The sequence below is a fragment of the Herpailurus yagouaroundi genome, unplaced genomic scaffold (genome assembly GCF_014898765.1).
Source record: "Herpailurus yagouaroundi ecotype Mexico unplaced genomic scaffold, PumYag 222, whole genome shotgun sequence".
Classification (NCBI taxonomy): domain Eukaryota; kingdom Metazoa; phylum Chordata; class Mammalia; order Carnivora; family Felidae; genus Herpailurus; species Herpailurus yagouaroundi.
Window position 1 is genome coordinate 10,141,131 of NW_024412453.1, and position 3,962 is coordinate 10,145,092.

At 63.4% G+C, this 3,962-nt stretch overlaps 1 protein-coding gene across 2 annotated transcripts in view; it reads right to left on the reverse strand.

The window, feature by feature from the left end:
• Positions 1 to 3,962, reverse strand: part of SNN (stannin) — a 9,977-nt gene extending 6,015 nt beyond the window's left edge. For both annotated transcript variants that reach the window (XR_005785629.1, XM_040459028.1), the window contains exon 1: positions 3,937 to 3,962. The gene's annotated coding sequence lies outside the window, so the exon portion shown is untranslated. The remainder of the gene's footprint in view (positions 1 to 3,936) is intronic.

A 3,962-nucleotide genomic window follows, 5' to 3' on the forward strand; every position in this document is an offset into this window, starting at 1 on the left:
CCCCGCCTTCCCACCTCAAGGCCTCTGAACTTTCTGTTCCTTGTGCCTGGAATGTTCTTCCTGGATTGTCCCATGACTGGCCCCTTCCTATTATATGGGACTTCCTCTGCAGGTGCCTCTGGGAAGATATCTTCCCAGACCACCCTGGCTCCAGATGCCCCGCCACCCCACGCCTGCCACCGCCTTGCACAACTTTGTGTTATTCCCTAGGGCTCCCTGCTACCTGAAGTTCTCTCGGGTCAGAGAATGTGCCGCCTTGGCGGACTCTGAGTCTGTAAGCAGAGGGCATTGTCCATCTTGCCCACGGCTGATCCCCAGCCCTATTCTCAGCACACAGCAGGCGCTCAATAAATGTCTGCTAAGAGTTCCGAGCCTGGGGACAGAGTGATGAGATAGAGGGGCCCCTGCCCTCATGGGGATCATGGTCAGCAGCATTCCCCCCCCCCCCCCCGCCCCAAGCCAGCTCTCCAACCCAAAGCCACTACTGGGACCCTACGCGTGGGTCCCCGCCCCGCACCTGTCCCAACCGACTCCTGCCAGAGGCTGGCAGCCTGAGAGCGAGGGCAGAGGCATCGTGTGCAGGTGGATCCACAGCAGGCCTGAGCCCATGAAGGGCAGCTGCCTCCACGTGCTGGGGGGCAGGGAGAGGAGGGGGCCACCGAGAATCAGAGCCCAGAGGAAACCTGAAGCATGAGGGCGGCTGGCTGGTTCCCCCTGCACCCCCTTTGGCCCAGGCTGGACCCCACCTCTCCTGGACTTCCCTCATGCCCTTCTGAACCAAAGTAGCTCCTGCAATCAGCAGACGCCTCGCCCTGATCCAGGAAAGCCCACGGGGTGGGATCAGGAGGGCCACAGCTTGGGCCGGGTGGATGCCCGGGATGGCGTGTGGGAGACCCGGACCCCTGAGAACGATCATCAAGGAGTTAACATTCATTCCATATGTTTAATCCTCCTAATGACCCTGCTCACCGGTCTCAACCCCCCTTTACAGATAAGGAAACTGAGGCACAGAGAGTTCGAGTAGATTGCTCAAGAGTGAAGAGCCAGAAAGCAGGATGTGCCCCCAGAAGTGGAAGCCCAGGCGACCAAAGGAAGGGGTCTTCCAAATGCAGAGGATGGGGCCACACTGGTGAGGGGGTGGGGGCGGGGGTGGGGGAGGGGGGTGGGCAACAGAACGTACTCCCTCGTCCCCCACCTCAGCAGCACGTCCTCACGAGCTCCCTCGGTCAGGACAAAGATCAGCACTGGAAACCTGAGGCCATCTGGATTCCCTGGAACATACAGGACCAACCCTCCACCCTCCCACTCTGCGGACCCCCGGCCCTGCCTCCCTCGACCAGGGTGGCCTGTCCCTCAGGTCTCCCCCACAGCTCCTGAAAAAACAGGCTCTGAAGCCCCGCCTCCCAGTCTACTGAGGCCGCCCCCCTGAGCCCCCCATTCCCTGCCCCCTCTGCCCACCAGCAGGTTCAAAAGGACAGTCCCCACCTCAGCCACCAGCAAGCTGAGGGCAGATGCCTTTCACTGTCCTGCCCTCCCTCAAAGGCCCACAACTGAGGTCTTCCCCAATGTAGCACTGGGGTCCAGTTACCTGCCTCTTCATGGGACCCCAAAACAGAGCCTTAACCCCAGTCCACGGGTGACCTTACACGCTCAGGCCCAGGGGGGCCACGGCTAGCAACAGGATTCACACCCCCACCTCCCCCGCCGCCTTCCCCCCTCTACTGGGAGCTGTTCTGACCTAGCCACGCAAACTGCCCCGCATGGCCTCAGTTTCTCAGTGTGCAAAGTGGGAATGAGGCCCTGACCTCACCCCCCAGGCTGTGGGGAGGATGAGCGGCGATAAGCAATGGGAAAACGGAAGGGCCATGGGGCCGTGGGGTTTGCGTGTCACCAGGCACCACGCCTTCCTGGTGCCACAGGGAGGACAGTGAGCCCTTGGGACCACCTCCGCCTCCTGTCCCCAAGGACCTGCCTCCCAGGAGGGTACAGAGCCCGGTCCGGGCCTGTAACCACACACAGCCTCTTCCTCAAGGACACCTGCCACCTTCTCGCCTAACTGGGCATATCACGAGTGTCACCCCGCCCAGCAGGACACCAGCTCGCCACCCCAACCCTGCAGCCTCCATCTCTGGGACGACCCTGCTTACATGGGCCCCTGTTTACAGTGCTTGTGGCACTGCCCCTAGGGGTTACGCCATGCCCCGCGACAACAAAGCCATCTATCTGCCAGGTGTGCCAAGAAACCAGACTCTGCCCCTTGGGGGGGGACCCCAGTTCACAAGCCAGAAACATCTCCTGCCTGGTTTTCTGATTAGGAACACAGGATTGCAGGGAGGACGCAGCTGAAACATCTACTCCGTGCCAGGCCCAAGCAGGCGCAGGGACCCAAGGGTGCATCCCGTGAGGTTCCTGCACGCCAAAACCCAGGATCGAGAGCAGCAGGGATGCCGATGGGAAACTAACCATCACGGGGCTGTGCCCAGCCATGTAGCCAGTGTCCCCTCAGCCTCCGTCACCCACCCAACCATACCCCAGCCCCCCCGAAGAGGAAGCTGGCACCAGAACCCCCTAGGTTCCCCGCGGGCAGAAGAGGAAGCTGGTACAGACTGAGCCGAGGGACTGCCCCAAGGTCAGTCTTGGTCTTGCGTGGCCCAGGCCTGAGGCTCATGCCCCCACCCTGTGAATCAGCCACTGGTCGTTCTCACAGGGTCAGCCACTTGGCCCAACGACTCTGGCAATAACAGTAGATGCTGAACAAAAGTTGGCAATGATTACTTTGTGCTAGACGCTGAGATGCTGAACGCTTCACACGGATCAGCTCTCCTTTCAGCCTCAAAACAACCCTAGTGTTATCACTATGCCCACTTTGCAGATAATATGCGGCTCAGAGAAGTTCAGTCAATTGCCCAAGGTCACACAGCTCAGAAGTAGCCGCAGAGGGATTCAAACCCAGGCAATCTGCATCTGGAATCCCAGATTTCGACCCTAACAGGGAAATATCATATTCTTGACCCCCACCTCCCCACTCCCTGCCTCAGGCCCAGGTGAACCCCTGTCCCACCGGGGCAGGCAGAGTGAGGAGGGCTCGATGCTGGGGACACAGGGATGACAGGCGCCCAGCAGCTACCGCGTGCCTAGCGCGGTCGACGTGCAGGCGCGGTGCCAGACGAGCTCCACGCACCCTCTCATTTAACCCTGCCAGGCGACGCCATCTCCACCCCTCCACCAAGGAGCTGAGTGAGGCTAGAGGGACGAAGGGGCTCAGCCTACTGGGGGACAGCTGGAGGGGGAGAGACAGCTGGAGAAGCGACTCCAGTCTGCCCGCCCGGGGGGACGGAGGGGGGGGGCCCACTATACCCAGTCATGCCCACGCCGCGCAGTCATTGCCGATGGAACCCGGCACCAAATGCTGCGGCCCGTCCTCAGTTTCCCCACTTGCGAAATGGGCGCCAGACGTCGCCAGCAGCCGCACTCCCACCCCTAACCCCCGGAGCCCTCCGGACCACCCTGGGGGATGCCAGGACGCCCGCCTTCTCCGTTAATTTTAAATATCCCGAGGAGCCCGGCGGCCGGCTTGGGGCGCGGAACTGCGGGCCGCGGTGGCGGGCATGCAATGGGGGTGAGGGGAAACACCCGCTCCCCGCAAAGCGGCCGCCGCCCCCCGCCGCCTCCTTTGTCCCGATCTCGCCGCAGCGCAGCGGACAAAGAACCCCCGCCCGCGGGCGCGGGCCCCCCGGAACAGACCCTCCGCTCCCCCCCGCAGCCGCGCCCCCGCCCAGGCCGTCCCTCCCCCGCCGCGGCGACCCCCACCCCCACCCCCACCCCGGCCCGCGGCCAAGCCGCCCCTCGCAAGCCCCCAGCCCATCGGGGGCCGCCCCTTCCCCTCCCGCACGTCCCCGCCCGGTCCCAGCGCCCGGCCCGTCGGGCTCCGCTCACCATGGCGCCGCCCGCAGCCCGGCCCG